The 21,224-nt window shown below is 46.1% G+C and overlaps 1 protein-coding gene across 1 annotated transcript in view; it reads right to left on the bottom strand.

Annotated features, from left to right (window-relative positions):
* The window catches only part of KSR1 (kinase suppressor of ras 1), a 120,199-nt gene extending 111,446 nt beyond the window's left edge, over nucleotides 1–8,753 (bottom strand). The window contains exon 1 of the mRNA XM_034752577.1: nucleotides 8,604–8,753. The gene's annotated coding sequence lies outside the window, so the exon portion shown is untranslated. The remainder of the gene's footprint in view (nucleotides 1–8,603) is intronic.
* Nucleotides 8,754–21,224: the final 12,471 nt, after the last annotated feature.

Raw genomic sequence — 21,224 nt, 5'->3', positions numbered from 1 at the left:
CTCAGGGGGTCAGATCCTTCGCAGGCACAGCTCCATTGAGGTCAAGGGAAGGCAAGCAAAGCTGCCCCCCCGCAGTGCTTTTTATTTTGCTGAGCCTTCCCAGCATGGTTAACACAAAATCCACCTGCTGGGACAGATTCTTCATTGTTATGCAAATGGCTACACAGAGTGCAGAGCGTTCTGACTGGCTTTCTTAACACTCATTTTGCTTTGGTGCAAATGGGCCAGATCCTCCACTGGTGTAAACCTACATAATCCCATTGACCTCAGTGCCGATTGACCTCCACCAGAGCGCAGACCCAATGACTACACAAGGTGCAGGGCTACCAAGGATCATGCTCCCTGAGCAGAGTCACCCCCTTCCAAGGGTTTGGCTTTACGGACCTAGAAATTAACAGCAATATTCAGCTCAGACCTTCCCCCAGGCTTCTGATCCTGTTCCTTCTGCTTTGATTCCCCCCTAGATTCAGCAAGAGGCTCCGGCTGCCCCTTCTCAGAGCCTCTGACGCAGGCACCGTGTGCGAAGGATGACTGGAGTGAAGGGGAAACTATTGGAGTGCCTACACGCTGTGGCTTTTCTCAGGTCCTACAATGGCTTTATGGAGCTGCGGACAGCTGGTGTAGGTTAGAGCAACCCTGTAGCTTAACTGGATTAGTTCACAGCCAGTCCCAGAAACCAGAGAGTGGGGTACAATTGGTGGAGCATGGCCACATTTGCCCATCCTCAAGTCTCTCCAGCCAAGCTGTGCTGGGAACAGCTCTAGCACATCTCAGAATCAGCACCAGCGATCCTGTGTCTGGAGAAAAGAAAGACTAAGGGGTGGGGGATAAGAAATTGTTCGGGTGGTGTGTAGTTTAACTATTCAGAGCCAAACTGTGTTTTGGACTACAGGCCTACACAAGGGTGCAAGAACGCTCCTAGGCAGGTTTCCCAGACCATGTATTCTGGCCCAGAAGTACATGGGCCACTTCCTTGCTTCCCCTGTCCTGGAACAGGTGGAGCCTGGACTCCCTTATTTGCTGCTAGGACAGGCCAGAAGTACAGTATTACTCCCTGGCTGTGAGACTCAAGCAGGAAGGAACTGTGCCCCAGGGGATGTCTGAGTCATATGACCTCTGGGGGACATGACTTAAACACAGACTTGGAAGGATTCATTTTTTTAATCACTAAAAGTCAGTAAACGTTGAGGTCACCGTCCACACCCAAAGGGACAAAACCATGTATTTCCATCATTAATAATCAAAAATGTACAGAGGCAAAGTAAGACAAATGCTGCTTGAGCAACAGAGTTTGAGTTAAGGGTATTTACTTTATATATTTTGATATGGGATGTTGACTATTTGCTTTCAAATCATTAAGATTAAATTTTAAATCTCATCATCTACAGTTATTTAATAAGTATTGACTGACACCCCTGCCAATTCACCACAACTGCGAAAGTGGGGGGGGGGACGGGGACAGACAAACCACCAATAAAAATAGGGCGGGTTAAAAATAAAAATGGCTTTTTTTGGGGGCAAGGAAAAAAAAAAACATATCAAAAAAAAAAAAAAAAAAACACCCCCACAAACACCAAATTCTGCCAAGTCTACTTGTACAATCACTCTTTGCCCTGGGCTGTGCTGAAAGGCGCTTACATATTTCGCCCCATGGAAAGGGCAAGAAGTGACCAAATGTGATTTAATTTTTTTTTTAATTCCCTCTTTGGACTGAATAAGCACAAAAAATTTCAACTTGAAGAGGAGGGCTTGGGGTTTATTTTAAGAGGTTAATCTGAAAATACAGTTTATCCTGAAAGTGCCTTTTCAGCCTTATCACATGATTAATACACACATTGAACTATTACAAGATTCTTTATGGTCTATTTATGAACAAAAGGCAACGAAGTGATAAGTCTGCATGCCTGCATGGCTGACTCATATCTGTAAATCCATATTGTTAGTATGCAGTGTGAATTTTTTTCATGCACTTATAAGCTACCTTTGAACTTGACTGACTATCAGACCAAAACCAGTTCAGTTACACCTGTGCAAACCCAGTCAAAGCAATAGCTTTGGATGAATGTAGCTGGGGACAGAATTGGACACTAGGGTAAATCAGAAGTTGGGGTGAGGGGGGGGAAGACTGGAACAAGCTCTGATCAGAATGAGCCCAGTCTCATCACTACTAGCCACTAAAGAATCTGGTTTAACGAAACAATGCACGTGCAAACAAAGGGCTCAACTTTAGGCTCTGCTAGAACTCCTTTATGGAGGGTAAACCAACACCTAGGTGGCTTAACATCACCATACTGGGACTTGCTGGGATAGAGGGAATGATTTGTGCTCCAACTATTCTATGCTAAGGGAGCCACTAACGGGCTGCTGTATAAGTTACCCTGGGGAGCTTCTGTAGGTCTTCACTGCAGAGTCAGCCCAGGATATAGCTCAGATGTTGGCCCTAGCTCCCCACCCATCCACACAGGAACACTTCTAACCCAAGCTTGAGAGTGGTTTAAACCCAGGCATTGCTGAGAAAGGGTGTAGGCTTGAACTCTGATTTCACTTCAGCCCAAGTTGTCCCCCATCCTACTTTGCAGCAGGGACAAAGGCTAATTAAGCCTAGGTGCTGTTAATCCGACCCCACAATTCCACCTGGGCTGTTCTTGCTTGTCTAACTCCTCCTTATTGGCCTCTGTTGGAAGACAGGATACTGGGCTAGATGGACCTTTGGTCTGTCCCAGTATGGCTGCTCTTATGTTTCCCCTTCTTCAGCACTGCGTGCCAATCCCAACTTTGTCTACTCCATCACAACACCATTTGGGCAGAACTCCTCCTGTCCTGCCAGAGGCAGACCCCAGCCTTTCAGTAAAGCTGATGTGGGATATCTGCAAGGCTCCTCGTTTTTGGTTTTTACAAAAAAAAAAAAAGTTCCCAGGTTTACAAAAGCGACACTTTCTTTTTTGCCAATTTTCACGCAATTCTGGATCACTCAAGCACATGAAAATCCTGATTACATTAAGAAAAGCCAATATGTTACATTAGGAAGATTTGTTTATGGTAAACAATTAGATTAACTGTAAGTGTGAGGCTGTCTGTAGAAAGGCAATGTAGTGGAAGACAGTCACTCAGAATCAGGTGCACCGATGTGTTGTAATAAGAGCAAAGGAAGAACAGGCCTATACATTTATAGTCGCAGGTCATTTTCCTCAGCCAGATGCTTTAAACAGATCCACTCTTCAAAAGGGGTTTGAGGTTTTTTAAATGGCTATTTAACCATATGAAAACTAACTAAAAACCCAAAGACTGGCACCCCCAATTTCTAAGGAGGAGATTTAAAACAAATAAAGGTACTGTTTGGGCTCAAAGGTGTATAGCACTCATGTCCGAAAGGGAAATGAAGCAAGGGAAGCGAGAGATCCTCTTACATAAGGCCTGATGTAAAAGGAAGTCACTTTGGCTGAACAGGCCTTGTTAACACATGGCTACAGTTTGGGATGAAAAAAATTCACTGCTCCTGTTAGTTCTGGTTTACAAACAATACAGCCTCCCCTTTAGTTTATTTACTCTAAAAGCCTGACTTCCAGTTTGCAAGTTCAAACTCCTAGCACAATCCCCCCCCCCCCCCCCCCCCCACACCCACCCAAAAGCTTAGCTCAGAGTGTTCTTTTCTGGTTAGAGCAAAATGGCAGAGAGAAGCCTTTTTTTTGTTAAATCGTTAAACGTGTCAATATACATTTGCTCCCAGTCTGAATGAGACACTATGGCGGATTCTCTGAGCAGGTCATTTAGAGAGAGTTGTAAATGTACATCTGAGGGCTCAGACAAGACTCAGCACTAGGTTCTGGGTGGTGCCTCCAAGGGGGTGCTTAGCTGAAGGCACAGCCCAAGGGAGGACTTGGGCAAGGTGCCTTTAAACCACCCTTGTGCCTTCCTGATGCCGGGCTGCCCCAGAAACCAAAAGAGCCCCCAGCGTAACTTAGGCAGCCCAGTAAGCTGCTCTAAGTTACGGCAGCCTGTCCCCATGGCGAGCAGAGCAAACCAGGATGGCCTAGTGATATGCACCATGGGGCTGTGGCCCCACCCATCTCCTTCATCAGCTCCACCCCTAACATGCACCCAAGGGGGTGGGTGAGGAGGGAGAGAAGCAACCGAGGGCTTAAAGCACTATACAGTGACCTTGAGTGAGGGGCAGAAGCCTTTCCTATATCTATATATTCAACTTGAGAATGAGATGGGAGGGGTTACATACCAGGGGCCCAATTCATCAGTCTCTGCAGCACCTTTATACCAGCTTGGCAGAGAGGTGAAGACAGGGATTGACACATTGGATCAGACCTGTAGTCCATCTAGCCCACTTTATTGTCTCCCCCAATGGCCACACCCAGCAGCTTCAGACTAAGGTCAAAAACACGTCAGTGTGCAAACGTAGGACAATCTGCCACCAGCACTAGGTCTCATCCTGGTCACTAATATATTGGCGTAAGCCCTGAGGTTTAATGGGACTTGGCCTCAGATTGGCAGGAAGTCTATGGCAGAACCAAGACCAGAACCCACTACAGGCTGGTGAGTCCAGAGGTCAGTCTTCCTTCCTACTGTGTTCTAGGGAAGGAAGAGCTCTACCACATTTGGAATCACAGAAGGCAAAACTTCAGAAGAATCATGCACAGTACTAGGATGAAGGCAGACAAAAGAGGCTTTAACAACTGGGATATTCAGAAGTCAGGCTTCATCTACACAATAGTGCTTTCATCTTATTGTATAAGTGTACTTCTAGCCGTATGGGTCCCAGGATATTAGAGACATAAGGTGGGGGGACATATCTTTTACTGGACCAACTTCTGTTGATGAAAGAAAAATTGATCCAATAAAAGATGTCACCCACCTTGTCCCTCATCTTATTGGGAGGCAATGCTCTAACCCGAACCCATGACAGTTTGTTAATTTAGCTCCCATGTAGACTACAAAAATCAACAGATCAGGGTGGGAATGGGGGTGAGGCGTGCACAAGGGCACAGGTTAAAGGAAAGCCCATTCAAGCGTTCATTGGGTATGATGTACAGTAATAAAACACAAGGCTCAGTGGCACCAGACAATCCACTCTTCTAACAGGCAAACTAAATGCTGCATAATCTATGCTACGGGGAACCCCCTTACTCTTCATCCAAAGGGCCTTGCCACACTGTAAGCAGAAACTTTTGCAGCTAGCACATTTGCTAAAGGGTTTGCACTCACATGCTCTCTGCAAGCAGTTCCCACAGATCTAAAATTCATCTTCTGCACTACACAAAACTCTGCTTCCAAGAGCTGCTGTGTGTTCTTGGCTTCCTGACAAATCCCGAAAGAATAATTTAAAAAAAACCCACCATGGTAAAAACATTACCACTCTGGATGCTCTTTAGAGCCCTCGGGCCTGATTCTACCCATGAAATGCTGCTGTAGTCAGAGCAGAGCGCTCATCTCTAAAGGCAGAGGCCTTAATTCAGCGGTCCATTCCCACTCAGGAAAGCACTTAAGCACACAGCTAAAGTAAAATACACTCTTAAGCTCTGTCCAGTGGGACTTAAGCACATGCTTCAGTGCTTTGCTACATGGGTTTGTGCTCTTCACACATTATGAATCCTAGGGTACATGATACAGTTCAGCTGTTCAGTTAGAAGAGAGATATGTACAAGCGAGAGAGCAGTTGCCAAAAGCAACCACACAGCCAGAGACAAGCTTTGAAGACATACTGGAAACATTTAGTTACATTCTCAAATTTGAGAATGTTTTTTTCCAGCCAGGTTGCTACTATTCACCCTGAAAATGCTTACAGAACACTGCTCCAGATCATCCCTCTATCCGAGAGCATGAGAGAGCACCACTTGAGGGGCTCCTGATGGCCAACAAACAGCTGGGAGAAAGTTTAAGTGGTTCTATGTATCTCTGACAGTATAAGGAGTGAACACTGAAGGGGGGGGGGGGGTCAGACCAGACTACAATTCCAAAGATGCAACATTGAAACTACACTTGCACTTGTCAGTATAACTTACATCGCTCAGAGGGGGTGTGTTGTCCTCCCCAAAACACACACACACACACACTGAACGACATAAGTTCCACCACTGTGTACAGCCTTATTACCAAAGTACACATTTCACTATCGCACATGACTACTGGAAACATCTGTTTGGTTATTTAGTGGGTAAAATATTTAAAGTGACCCTCAGACATGCATGTTGGGTAGTTGTAGCACATACATAAGGAGAAAACAAAAGCAAAAACTTTTTAGGACCGGAAAGTGGTTTTCACCTGTAAAGGTCGGGGGGCCAGGTCACCATCCCCCTACGAACTGAGGTTTCTTTAGACTCTTTCTAGATTAGCTGTTTGCTTTGAAAATGACAGGCACAGTACCAAGAAAGATCTGCTAGTCAGTGTGCATATTCTGAGCACAAAAGGAGTACACCCACCAAATTGTTCAAATCTAGGCAAATGCTGTTACATGAGGAGGAGTGTTGGATTTTCCTCTTCTTTTGAAAACCTTGTGGGGGGGGGGGGTGGAAAAGAGAGGAGAATGGACAGACTGCCCTAAATGAGCAGTCCCCTATTGCTCTACTAATTCTATTGATTACTTCACTTCTTTTTGGATACTGGTTTTTAAAGCATGTCTATCTAACACATAACTAGCCTCGTACAGATGTTCCTAGAGGTTCCAGACGTGTGGGAGCACTCACACCTTTGTTTCTACCACGTCATCTGCAGCGCCCACTGGAGTGCATTAATATAATACTTTATTCTAAGCAAGCACAAACAAAAGCCTGACTTCACACGGAGAAAAAGAAAAAAAAAAAAAAAAAAAGTATGTTTTGCTTCTCCTGAATATGACAACACAACCTGAACAAAACATCAAACAAGGTAAAAAATGCAGTTGCAGCATTTAAAACAAAACAAACACACAGTAGCATTTGAAAGCTATGGCAAGATCCAGCATTAAGTCCCTGTCATGGGAAAACACCACATTTGGGAGCAAGAATTTAACACAACCTGTCTAAACAACATAACTATCTTCTAAACTGGACATTGGTGTTATCTGTCAGTTATCCAGGAGAGAAATAAGCAGGATCAGTGAAAAGGAGCCAGTAATAGAAAGATAGGCCTGAAAATGCAGAGCAGGAAATGGAGTAAAAAAAAAAAAAAAAGCAAGTGTCAGGGGAAGATAGCAAGAGGGAGATTTGTGTATCTCCAAGCCTTGGAACTGGCTGGTAGGAGGTCCCAGCCACCAACAGACTTTCTAAATCATGCTCACATCATTCCCATTTCCATCCCCAGGCCACACCAGCTTCTACTTTCACAGTGACGTTTGGAGCCCTTGTTTACTGCCCAGAAGCTTCAGACAGTGTTTTTAGAACACCACAAAGCAAAATAGGCAGGTTTCCCCAAACTCTCCAAGCAAACTTCAAACTAAAGCAGCAAGCCTGGGATCCTAGTAACTAGGCCTTTCCAAATGGGAGTCCTCTCACATGCAACTCTCCAGCTTATTATTAAACTTTATCGTCCAATGACTTCCTTCAGCTCTCATTTAACCACAGACTGAGTTATCCAGGGAGTGCCTTTTGATGGCTGTTATAATACAAGAGAAGGAAGCGGAGACGGAATGGATGTTGAGATAAGGGCATCCTGGCACCCACCATAAGGAGCCCCCCAGTTTGCATGGCTAGGAAGGGGGGGGGGGAACCACACAGCTGTTATAGGACTCGGGAAATGCATAGGCACTGGGGGAGGACATGGAATCACCTCCATGGTCACAAGGGTTACACAGGACTAAACGGATCAGTGCACGGGTGACTCTAGCTCAGCCCCCAGTTGTGTGGGTGCCCTGATGTATAGCCATGCTCTGTACTTCCAAGGTCTAGCAGCTAGTGAAGCAGGGCGGAGGGGGAAGAAGGCAGCAAAGGAAACCCCTCTAGCTGTTTCAAGGGTAGTAAGGGGTGGGAAACACAGGGGGGAGGAGGGGAGAGAAGAGACATGCCTTACAGTTGATGCCAGGGGGCCCTCTATTGTTACAGGGCTGGGGCAAGTCCACCCCAACTGTTTGCAGGATAGTGAACTGGGGGGGGGGGGGAAATGGGGGGGGGGATTGGTCTAAGGGCCCCCCCAGCTGTTGCTCTAAGGGACAGGACCCCCAACAGGCTGTCAGGGAGGAGTAGAGTGACCAGACAGCAAGTGTGAAAAATCAGGACAGGGGTTGGGGGGGGGGGAATAATAGGAGCCTATATAAGAAAAAGACCCAAAAATCAGGACATCTGCTCACCCTAGGGAGGAGTCCCTGTTGGGGGCTGCAGGGCTAGTAAGGGGGTGACCCTAAGGGCCCCCCAGGGGCTGCAGGGCTAGTAAGGGGGTGACCCTAAGGGTCCCCCAGGACAAGACCCCCAGGGGCTGTCAGGGACTGCAGGGCTAGTAAGGGAGGGTGACCCTAAGGGCCCCCCAGGGGCTGTCAGGGTCTGCAGGGATAGTAAGGGAGGTGACCCTAAGGGCCCCCAAGGACAGGACCCCCAGGGGCTGTCAGGGACTGCAGGGCTAGTAAGGGGGTGGGGGGCACCCCGCTGCTGCCCGAGGGGGCGGGGGCCCCGCGGCGGGCTCGGTACCTCCAAGGTCCGGATCTCCTGCTGGGTGAGGTCGTTGGACGCCGCGCACTTGGTGCGGAGGCCGCGCAGGCTGGACAGCGAGATGTCGATGAGGCTCTGCAGCTGCCCGCACTGCTGCAGGGCGGCCCGGGGGGCGGCGGCGCCGGGTCCCGCCTCTGCCCGGCCGCCGCCGGCCGCCGCCTGCCCGCCCCGCCGCTCCTTCCGCTCCACCATGGGCTCGGCGCGCCCGGCGGCAGCGCTAGCCATGCCTCGGCATCGGGCAGGCGGGGGGGTGGGCGGCCCGGGCAGGAACCCGGCGCGGGAGGCTGCACGGACGGGTCAGGCGGGGCTGGGTCGGGTCCGCCCCGCCGGCGGAGGAAGCGGCAGGCAAAGCAGCCGCGCCGCTGGGAGCTCGCCGGCTCCTGCTCGCCTTCCCCTCGCCCGTAGCCTTTTCATAGCCGCTGGGGGCCGGGGTCAGGCCGACGGGGACGCCGGGACTTGTAGTTTTCCTGCCGCCCTGGCTGCAAAAGGGTAACCCGGGGGGAGTAGGGAGGGGGGAGAACTTGGGGGGGGCACGTTCAATCCCCCCCGCCCCCCCCAAGATAAACACACACCCCCCAACACACACTTGGATGGAGCTAGTGGAGGTCCACCCTATACCCCCCCCTTCAATATTCCCTGCCTGCGTCTAAGTAAAAACGACACTGCCTTATTTCCAGTAGGGTTTTACATCAAGATAGCAACCTCGATGTAAACACACACCTGTTTTGTTTTGTTTTGTTGCAGCGAAGACAAAGCCATGGGCACAGGACCCCGCCTGACCCAACCCTACTGGGAGAGACAGACCCCCTTGCAACTCCTTTGATTGTCATTGACAGCCGTGGAGGGTGGGTGTGAAACACGACTCTTCCGGGAGGTTTTTCACACCCGTTGAGTCCAGTTGTAAATAAGGACACAAGTTGCAAAGCAACAGAGGATCAGGCCCCCTATTGTGCGCCTGATCCTCAGCTGGTGTGAAAGGAGTTACAGCAATTTACACAAGGATTTGGCCCTGTTATCTTATCCGCTAGGGGGAAAGTCATTAATATTGCTTACTTTTTTCTTTCCGTAAGACTTCTGTGTTCCCACTGCCAAAAGTCTTACGCTCAGAGAGGGGCATTATACTCATAATGCCTCTTTAGTAACACAAGAAGGGAATTATACACTATACATCCATATCCATGCATAATTCTCTATCTGTTTTGACACCTTGCACATTATGCCGGGGTGGATTTGGCCCATATGTAGCATTTATATAGCCGTTTACATTTCCAAAGCAGTATGCAAACACCACCTAGGGTGACCAGATGTCCCGATTTTATGGGGGCAGTCCCAATTTTGGGGCCTTTTTCTTATATAGGCTCCTAATACCCCACCCCCATCCCGATTTTTCACATTTGCTGTCTGGTCACCCTACCCCCACCTAGTTTATTTAATCTAATAAACACCTACACAGTGGCTCTCAAACTTTTCTATCCCCAGGCCACCTCAGACCTCCACCCAGCTATCCAGGATCTACCCAAGAGCCCCTTCCTACTTTTCACTATTGAGAGGGAAGGGGGGTTGTGATCCAGATACCTGCCCATGATCACTAAGTTAAAGACGCATGATCTAGATAGTCAGACCCCTCTGCATTGCGCAGGTCCAATTGCAGACCCAGGACCTTCGGTTGCTTTATTTACATCATTCATGCCATTTGTTTTCCTTTGAGCAATTCCCTTGATTTTGGACAGTGAAGCTAGGCAGGTTAGTTTCACAGAATGTGTTTATAAATCAGATTAACTTTTTGTTTCTGCTGCATGAGCTCAGTGCTAAAACAGGGACATAGGAATCCTGTGGGCCACCTATTCCAATAGCCCATCTCTGACAGTGGCCAGCACCAAATGCTTCACAGGAAGGTGCAAGAAACCCCACAGTCAGCAGATGTGGGGTAATCTGTCCCCCATTAAGGTCTCATCTTAATCTCTAATAGTTAGAGATTGGTTTAAACACTGATGAGCATGAGGTTTTATATCCTGTCCAGTAATCTTTGCTTGCAGTGAGTATTCTAACTTCTGGATAACCATATGACTGCCCGATCCCTCTTTGAGTCTTAATGAGTTTTTGGCTTCAACAACATCCTGTAACAATGAGTTCCCTGTTGTCGTGTCTTATTTCACAACACTCCAGGGAATGTTCAAGCAAAAAATAACATCTAAATGAAAGACTTGTTTTCATCCACTTTTAAAAGAAACCTTCCTATGCATCTTATCTTATGTACGTTCCTTCGTTGTCATTACAACGCCTGCCCTTTGCTGGCTGGAGTCTGATTTCTGTTACACCATGTAAAACCAAGAATAGTTCAGCTGAATTCAATGGCATTACACTGACATAAAACCAAAGTAAGAGAGGCCTGTATCCACCCCTGAGTCTAAACAGAGCTGAGAGGGACCCTCTAAATTATCTTTCCCAAATGTTCCATAAATCAATCAGTTACATGTTTTATGTAACATAAATGTTTACTTAGTAAAGAATAAGAGCAGGTCTAGTATTTGAAATGGGCATTAATGTAAACATCTTTTAGCCAATATAAACACTTAAGTACAAGGGTCATGTGGGTTCATTCAAATCTTTACTGAATAGCACTCTACAAAGTAGCTTCATAATGGTATGGTCTGTGGGAACGTTATGTTTGCAACTCAGCTGGTGTTTCATTGTGAACTACAATATAAATAACAATTACACATAAAGCAGATTTCATATCCTGAATATCTGATGTAGGGACCACAAGCTGTGTGCGCGAAATATCAATACAAAAACAATATGCCTCCACCACGGTACCAGTTTTTGTTGCGTCTTAGTCAGGTGCTCAGAAAGAATGTAATTGCATGCTGACAGAAGAAGATGATTGAGATTATTAATGAGAACTAAATGAATACCTGTTTTTTTAAAAGACAATATGACAGCATAGCCCCAAAGAGGAAAATAAAAGCAGGCTCTAACCAAACATAAAGGAAAACAATGTAAATATCAGTACAGAGGCATGGGCAGTTTCTTAGTGGATCTTTCAGGGAGCTTACATAGAAGACAAGGAGGTTTTGAATGAAACTCAGTTGCAGGATCTGACCATAATATGAAAGAGTCATTAATAAATTAAAGCCCACAGAGCTGGAGAATAGCAAAAAAGTGGAGAGAAGGGAAGAGGAGAGGAAGCACAGTCAACTGGTGAAAGCACAGAAACAGGAGGATATTTAGGCCTCAGTCCAGCAAAGCACTTAGGACCCAATCCCAAATCCATTGAAGTAAATGGAAAGACTCCTATCTTCAATGGGCTCTAGGTACGTTTATTAAGTATGTGTGTGAACATAATCTGAGTAGTCCCATTGACTTCAATGGCACTATTGACCTGTTGTAAATTACTCACATATTTAAGTGCTTTGCTGGATTGGAGCCCAATGTTCTTTTGCCACTGACTTGCTGTATGACCTTGGGCAAGTCATTTAACTGCTTTATTGCCAACATCTTTCTAATAGGGATAATATTTATTTACCTCACAGGAGGGTTGGGAGTTTTAATTCATAAGTGTTTGCAACACACTGAGATCCTAGGAAGCAGGCTGGTATCGACCTGGGAAATATTATTACAGTGGTACAATTGCTAAGAAGTCCATTGCATAGCCAGCCAGCAAGGAACATAAAGGAATTGCTACAGAAGACACTGTAGATTTATTGCATGGGAAAAGCAAGCCTAGGAAATAGAGGGGTCCTGCATTGCATGAGATTTTTAATCCTTGAGCGATGTTTGTGTATTTCAATGGGAGTGGCTGCCTAATTCCCTGGCTACCATGAGCAGGCAAGTCCTATAGTGCGCTAGACTGCCCTCTGGGCCCAAATGGAAAAAAATGTTTTGTACTGTACATGCGTTAATGCCCCTATCCTCTGCATTGCTCCGTGATCTCCTCTGAACACTTATATGTTCAGGCTGCTGTCAACATTAGCAGGAGAAACAGAGAATCCTCTCAGAGGGTTGTTTCATGGGAGCTGCTTACACAAAAGAGAGCCAGTGCTTTCCAGACAGAGCGGTTTTGACTCCATTCGCTGGGAAAAGAGGAGAGGGACTGATCCGCAAACACCAAACCACAGGGAAATCATTGTCTCTTTCCAAGACTGTAGCCCTGAACTGCAACCTTTGGTGTCCCATACAGCTTCAGGCTGCGTCATGGAGTAAGCACCAAACAGACGTGGTATTGAGCTGGCAGGGACCGAAGGCTGTGAAGGAGTAGTTGGGGGAGGTATCATCTCTCTGGCTCTACAGTTATTATGGTCCTAAGGGGTATATCCCCTATTCCAACAGCAGCCACACTGGACCAGCACTGCACCCTGCTCTCAGGCGAAGGTGGGGGATGGATTCCATTCTCCTCCCGCCTTCCCCCCCCAGCCCCACCGTGCAACGTCTGTTTAGCTACAACACTCATTTAGGGCCTGATCCAAAGCCCACTGATGTCCATTCACTTCAATGGGCTTTGAATCAGGCCCACAGTCATTGTATGTGTATTGGGGAGTATAACCCAGCCTGAAGAGAAAGCTGATCCCAATTCCCCTTACCTTCACTTGCTTGTTGTTCCCACTGGGCTCTGTTCACTATTGCCCTATGCCTTGTACCATCATTTATATCAATGCACAGTGGGTGTAAAATGCTATCATGCTGATGGGATTGTAATTTACACCCACTCTGCACTCGCTTGGCATTGGTGAAAATCACAGCGTCAGGTGCAGGACAAGTGAAAGGAAAGATGGGCCAGTGCGAGGCTGGGACTCGGGAAACCCTAGGTCAGTTCCCTGCTTCACCACCGACTTCCCATTTAATCTTGAGCAAATCACTGAGGCTATGTCTACGTTTGGCCCTAGGGGCGCGATTCCCTTCTCACATAGACATACTCCTGCTAGCTCTCCCTGAGTTAGTGCACTACACATAGTGGTGTAGCCGTGGGAGCGTGGAGAGCAGCAGCACAGGCCAGCTGCCCTGAGTTCAAACCTGCCTGGCGCCTGTGGGTACATACTCAGGACGGCTAGCCAGTGTGGCTGCCCACACTACTGTGGCTATGCTACTCTTTTTAGTGTACTGGCTCAATGAACGCTTGTGCAAATATGTCCACGTGACCTAGGAATCACACCCCTACCTCCAAGAGTAGATGTGGTCTTAGTTTCTCTGTTCCTCAGTTTACCATCTGTAAAATGGGGATAACAGCACCACCCTACCTCACATGGGTGCTGTGAGGATAAACCCATTGAAGACTGAGAGTTGCCCACATACTATAGTAAATGGGGCCATGGATAGATGACGGGCTGTAAATCTTGCCCAAAACAGGCAAATTCCCATTCATGCAAATATTTTTCATGCCATGAGTGGTGCATTTAGCAATGTCCCGGTTATGCCTTCTGATTTCTGGGTATCACCACCCCATTCAATCTCTAAGGGTGCCGCTCTCCACACAGGAAGACAGCTGGTTTTGTTGAGTCCCTCACAGAGGAGACACACTATGCCTTCTCACAGAGACTTTGACTTTGTCGACACTGGAAACTGAACGACAAACGTTTTGTCATTCAGGGATGTGAAAAAAATACACACACACCCCAATGACAAGTTTTGCCAATGAAAGGCGCCGGTGTGAACAGCGCTTTGTCGGGAGGAGCGCTCTCCTGCCATCAATGCTAATGCCGCTCGTTGGGGGTGGAAGTATTTTGTCGGTGGGAGAGCTCTCTCCTGCCAACAACCAGCGGCTACACTGCCATGTCACTAAAAGTTGCATAGTCCAGACAAAGCCTTTATTTTTGCTCTTGGTGTTCTGTTTAATCTAAAACAAAAAAAGTCACTCAGAATGGAAGTCTAAGCTGGTTTTCCTTACGTATGGAGGAACAGAACAGTGGCTTTGAAAACAGCTGCACAGTCCCGTGGATACAGCCTCACAGCCGGACTCAGGGCTCAAGTTTTGGCTCAGTCAGTGATCTGCTGTATGTCATCATATAAATCATTTAATTCCTCTCTGTTTCCTCTCCCACCCTTTCTCTCTCCTCTCTATTTAGATTGGAAGTTCGTTGGGGCAGGGACTGTCTCTCACTGTATTTGTACAGCACCTAGCACTATGGGCCCTGGTCTCAGTTGGCACCTCTAGGAGCTACTGTTATATAAATCATAATAACAATCTTCTTGTCAACAATGCAAAGATGCTGGGGCGGGGGGAGGTGTGGAGGGAGGAAGCAGAGATGTTTAAAAACTAGTTCTGGTGCACCTCGCAAGCTGCTTTTACCAAAGTCCACATGGCGTTAGCCAGCTTGCCCTAATTTAAACTCAGCTAACAAAATATTGAAATCAGAAGCTGAAACTGAAGTACTCAATGGGACAAGTTTAACACAGTGGTAGAAACCAGGTTTACAAAAGTGTAGCGCTGTGATTTGAAGAGCTGAAATGTTGGGGGTGTCAGAGAAAGAAAGCCTATGATTTTCCCTCTCAGGCTTCCTCCTACAATCACCGCCTGCGTGTTCCTTTTTTCTATGCCCAGCTCAGCACAGTAATAAAGAGAGTGGCGGCAGGGTTTGGGCCTATTAAGCTGTGCTATTTCTAGGTATGCAATGGGAGATTCCCTTGCAATATTTGGAGCAAGTGAGGAGAATGACCAGGGGCCAGATTCTCAGCTGGTATAAACTGCCATAGTGCCACTGTCTTCAGTTTACATGTCTCCGGTGCCTGCAATGGAGCTGTGTTGATTTACCCCAGCTGAGGCTCCAGCCCCATATCTTTAAGAAAGAGCTTAGGATGGGCCTGACTCCTTACCAGTTGGTCTGTTCTCTGCACAGCTCTTCCTTTGGAGAGCCTAATGTACTCATGGCCATGATGGCCCAGTCTCGCAGTCCTGCAGGCAAAACACCCATTTTTCTCTATCAGCATCTACTAAAGTGTCTATTCTCAGAGGAGCCATTGGGAGCTTTGCTTGAGTAAAGAGGGCAGGATGAGGTGTAAGGGGTGAAACAGTCAGTCAGCAACGCTGGAAGGACAAGTAAAGAGCTGCTGCTGAGACCGTAGGCCGGCAGAGTAAACCTGACTAGTTGATATGAAATAGGAGAGGAAGGGAAATGGACATTAATTATGTATTGTTGTTAATAATTTGTATTGTGGTGGCATCTAGAGGCCAGGGTCCCATTGTGCCAGGCACTGTACAGACATAACAAAGAGACAGTCCTTGCTCCAAAAGGCTTGAGATCTCAGTGGAAGACTACAGGCAACAGGTAGTTAGACAGGGGCGCACCAGGCAGTGAGGTGATGGCCAGCCTGATGAGATGTGGTCCCAGCACCCAGGCTGCCTAGCCCCTGTCAAGTTTTTTCATAGGCATCGCAGCAGAGGAGGGTTTCAAAAAGGGGTTGGAAGGAGGCCCAATGAAGTGGCTTTAAGGATGTTTACAGGGAACTCCTCCCCTGCGTCAGGGGCAATCTGGGGGGGAAATGCAGTGGTGCTTGTTGGAAAAAATCTTGCAATCAAAGCTGGCGTTATTTGCAGAACAAAGGTGCCGAGGGGACAATATCCTATTGGCATAAAAGAGATGATAGGTTAGGGCTCAACTGTAGAAATGAAAACCTTTGAAAAACAGAAAGGGAGAATGACAAAGGAGAGATAATCCATAATGAATATAGCACGCGCGCGCACACACACACACACACATGCGCGCAAAAAGATGGGGGAATGACAACAAGAAACAAGGAGTGAAAAAAACAGAAGTAGAAGAAAGCAAAAGTGCCCAGTCTCCCCTTTTGAAACTCATTTGGATTCAGGTTTCATTACAAAGCCAGCCCAGGTTCACGAATGCAATAGCAGGACTCATTCATCTATCATTTAACAAGATTTATACCCATTCTCCGATGAGTATCCCCACTGGTTACACTGAGTTATTACTATTAATTACTGCACAGTTCCCAGAGGTGTACTGGCACTGCATAAGAGGCACAGAGAGACACAGCTCTTTCCCCATCCATTCGGAACATTTTTAATCACAAAGACTAGTCTTAGTGGAGAAAAGAAAGAGGGCTGCTTCCTGTCTCTCCCCACGAACCGGATTCCATAGCCCTCAAGCAAACCGCCTCCTTGGCTCAGCACAAAAAAAAAAAAAAAATCTGCCTCGCTAAGACAAAATATTTCATTTGCTCTCAACTAGAGAGCCCATGTGGGAAGCACTTTAAGCCTATTGTTCAAAAGTTTCAATAGCGGGGAAAAAAGTAGAAGAGGCCTGAACTGTCACACACAGTTTTCTATCTCCACTTTAGTAATTTTTCAGATCCACACAGTGTTCAAGAAAGAGACGATTCCTTTACAAAGAAACTCAGGCATTTACAGGCCACTTGTGTAAAAAAAAAAGATGCTCATCTTAATAGCTGCACAATAGATTTGAAAGGAAAAGGGTTTTCAACTTAATAACCTTTAACACTACCCGCTCACCTACCCCTCCCACCCTTGTGAGGAATTGTCAGGCAGAATTTGGCAATCCAGACTTGAAGTATGTCACCAGCTACCGAGCACCAGAACATCAGGATTCTTCAGCAGGCCAGTGGCGTGCATGGTAAGCGTGTTTTGTAATGAGCTGGAGTAAAGAGCTGCTGGAGGAAGCTGTTTGCAATGCACGTGTTTTATGGCTCTTACAAAACCCACGAACAATGATACATAGACGCAAAGGCCAGAAGGGACCACTGTGATCATCTAGTCTGACCTCCTCTATAACACAGGGCATAGGACTTCCCCAAAATAATTCCTCTCACCCCCCAACACCTAGTAACTTTTGAGTCGTAGTCCAGTGTCTGGCCCACAAGTCCCGGGATCAATTGTTGGCTTTACCACAGCTTCTCTGAAGACAATAGAAAGGCTGCAGTTGGTTTCAATGATCTCAAACCCTTAATCCCTCCGGGCTTTGGTTTCCCATCTGTAAACTGCAGATAACAGCATGGCAAACTCTCATGATTTTATTATAAGTCTCATGATATTTGGAGTTTTTCTTAAAGCCCCAGCACATGGAGTCAAGTGATTAAGCAAGAATCTTAGCTTTCAATTAAAAAATAAATAAAAGTAAGTTTCTAGCCATCATGGGTAGAAAAGCTTGAAAATATGAACCCCAAAGGCTCAAAAACCAGAGGGCAAATAAAAAGAATCCAACATTTATTATTTATCACATGATTTTTTTTTTCCTAAAAATTTTTCTTAAATGAGACAAAGTTACAATAAAATGTTAATGTACTACTTCATACACTACTTATTCAGGATCAGGTTAGTATTCAAAGTACCTGGCTAAAGTTTCTGGCTTGCTGGCTGGACAGACCTAAAAAGGGAGATCAAATTTTCAAATACCTATCCTCTTTTGGGGACTTGTCTTGTGAATGTACTTGCTATGAAAACTTTTCCCCTACAAGAACAGTCTGTATTTGACTACACCACAATTTCATAGGAGGAGGATCACATTTTTTCCAATAACATGCAATACAGAGTCTAGCTGCTAACAATAAAAAAGTTAATTTGCTCTTCTGTTTAAAATATAGATCCTTTATGACAGCATTAAGTAAGCAGGTCTGGGGAATCTCTAGGAAGCTGGCATTTTGTCATAATAATTTCCTCCCCAAACCATCTAATTCTTGGACACAACCACCACATGTGCAAGTATGTTCCCCTTTCCCTGCAACCCCCTCCAACAGAGCATGTCCCTACTAGCAAAAATATGATGGATCTTAACTGAAGTCAAAGGTCATCTATACAGTCATTTATAAACATTTTCTTTATGACCTACACAAATTGAAGATGTATATCCCCTTTCCATTATAGCAGCATTTCTCAAACCGGGGGTCCCAACACAAAAGACGGTCGCAAAGCTATTGTAGGGGGGTCATGGTATTGCCACCCTTACTTCTGCGCTACCTTCAGAGTTGGACAGCTGGAGGGCAATGGCTGCTGGCCAGGCGCCCAATTCTGAAGACAGCATCACCGCCAGTAGCAGTGCAGAAGTAAGAGTGGCATGTCATCACTTTTTGGGGGACTGTCACAGTCTGAAATATTTCCAAAGGGGGGCCCAGCAAAAAAAGTTGAGAACCCCTGTCATATGGAGACCCACTCATCCAGAACAATTTCTTTGTCCAAATTCCTTTCTCATCTTTTCATCCGTGTTGTTTTCTTATCAAGATCTTTTTCAGTCAAAACTGTATCTATCTTACAAATTAAACCTTTTGTTCCAAGAATGCTCCTGGGCTAACTCCTCCAGGGCGGTTAAAGGTCTAGAAAAAGTCACCTCATGTCCAGATTTCACAATCAAATTTTTGACTTATGAAGACTGAAAATAGGAGGCCTTTATAGTATTAGCTCCTGGTTTTTGGAGGCTCAACTTGAGCTTGACAATGGTATAACAATACCAACTTTTCCCCAGCTTTTTGTCTGTCTTTTCCGTTTAGACTGTGAATTCTTTGGGACAGGAAGTGGCTCTTACTATGGGGCACATAGTATTTGCACAACCAGGCTTGAGATTCTATTGAGGTCTCTACGCATTATTCACATAATAAATACAGTAAGAACCAGAGAGGCACTTTACCTTTCCCTTGAGGCCTGCCAGGCTGTAACTTTTGTTTACACTCTTGGCACGTAGGCCAAGTAAAGTGACAATTTTTTGCTGGCCAAAGAGTTCCTACTACATGTAAGTCTAACAAGAAAGAAATGTGCCAGCCCTAATCGCACAGGTTTAGGTCTTTATTCTACTGTCTCCTTGGTTAAACACATCTACGATTGACTCATATTGGCGCTAATCCCCGGTACAATTTGTATATTGGCGTTAGATGTGTATTAGGAAAAGGACAAACATTTGCTTAACAAAACAACATGGGGATAATAAAAATGACGAGAGAGTTGTAGCACACAGAACAATGCAGCAGGTGAGCTGCAGCTGCACCCGTCCTCCCCCCGCCCCCATACACCTTCCAGCAGAGCCTGCTGTGTTTGTTACACCTGCCGTGTATCTGCCATTTATTTGATCTCCATTTTGTAAGAGCAGCAACACATACCTCTTCAATCGCCTGGCCTGACATTGGAAAGGGAAGCGTCTGAGGTGTGGAGAGTTGGAAACAGGCTCACGCACCACAACGGGGCTCTGTCGAACTTGTCGGGTCAGGAGAGTACTTCTGTGAGGCTCCTACCCTGCTGAAGGTTTTAATTGTTTTGCCACCGCCTCTGTGATTAGCACTTGATGGAAATGGATCATGTGACTACTGCTCTCTCCTCTTTATGTAACGAATCAAAGGCGGGGCCTACATTTTTAGGAGATGTTATAGCACATAGCTATTAGCTTACTTCTCCAAGGCCTTTATTTTTTTGGCTGTTGTTTTAAATAGAGGAAAAGCGGTTTGACAGGTTAAACAGCTCACATTGTATCTATGCCCTTGGATGAACTTTACACAGAAGGCCCAGATTCTGCTGCATAAATCCTGAGTAAGTCCACACAAGCAGTTCTCTGAAAGATAGACTCTAGGTCAACCGGAAGTTACTGGGCCCAGTGCAGGAAGCACTGGGTGAGACACTAGGACCTGGAGTTATATAGCAGGCAGGGCCGGCCCTAGACCAAATGGCACCAGTCATATAAGACTGACTGGTGACGCCCCGCCCCTCATATACCCGCGAGGGCATGGTTGACAACATTCTAGGAGGTTTGAGGAAAATGTAGTTCTCAGAAAGTCTGGAAGGTTCCACAAGATTCTACAATGGTCCAGAACATTCTAGGAGGTTAGTGAAAAAATAAATCTACATACGGAATTCCTGAAACATTTTACTTCAGACATTCTGTTTTCCCTTTTGTCGCTAACAACAAAAACAGCGCCCCCAAGCCCCAGCACTCCACAAGCCCGGCAGTGCAGGCCTGGGTTGCCTGCCCCTAATTCTGGCCCTGACCGCAGGTCAGTCTAAATCTTGGGAATACATGAACAGCCAGACTGGATCAGAACCAAAGTCCATCTAGTTCATTGTCCTTTCTCCAACCGTGGCCAGTGCCAGATGCTTCAGAGTCTGGCACAAGAGCCCTGCAGTAGGTAGATATGTAATAACACTACTGTACAGCCAAAATGCTTCTGAAATAAATGTAGTCAAACTTTACTAATTCTGGGTTACTGAGAACGAAAATGATGCTTAAAATTGTTGATTGGCTCTAGTTTTCAAGATATGCTATTGGGTCAGTATATACGACCCTTGACTTGGGAATGGCGGAGGATAAGTGAGTTATAAAGGGAAGGGATCTCAATTTAAACCAGAAATGACTAAAATACATCTTTGACTGGATCTATGAATAAATCTATGACTGGGTTTGGACAGTACTTGCTTTTTAGGCAAAACAATGAATGATGCAATCTGAAGCTGGTATTGCGTCATACATGATATGAATTGTATCATGTTATTCCTAGAAGTCATGGATGATGCAATCATAACGAAGCTTACATCACTCCGCTGAACAAATTGCCCTATATCAGCTCTAGAAATCATTCAGTGTCGTGCTCTCTTATTTGTCAGTGTTTGATTTTGCAAAGGGACACATTTCTATTTAGCCAAAGTGAGCAGAGATGCCT

This window comes from Trachemys scripta, chromosome 18 (genome assembly GCF_013100865.1).
Source record: "Trachemys scripta elegans isolate TJP31775 chromosome 18, CAS_Tse_1.0, whole genome shotgun sequence".
NCBI lineage: Eukaryota > Metazoa > Chordata > Testudines > Emydidae > Trachemys > Trachemys scripta.
The sequence above is the reverse complement of the archived record's forward strand: the minus strand, read 5'-3'. Positions and strand labels throughout refer to the sequence as shown.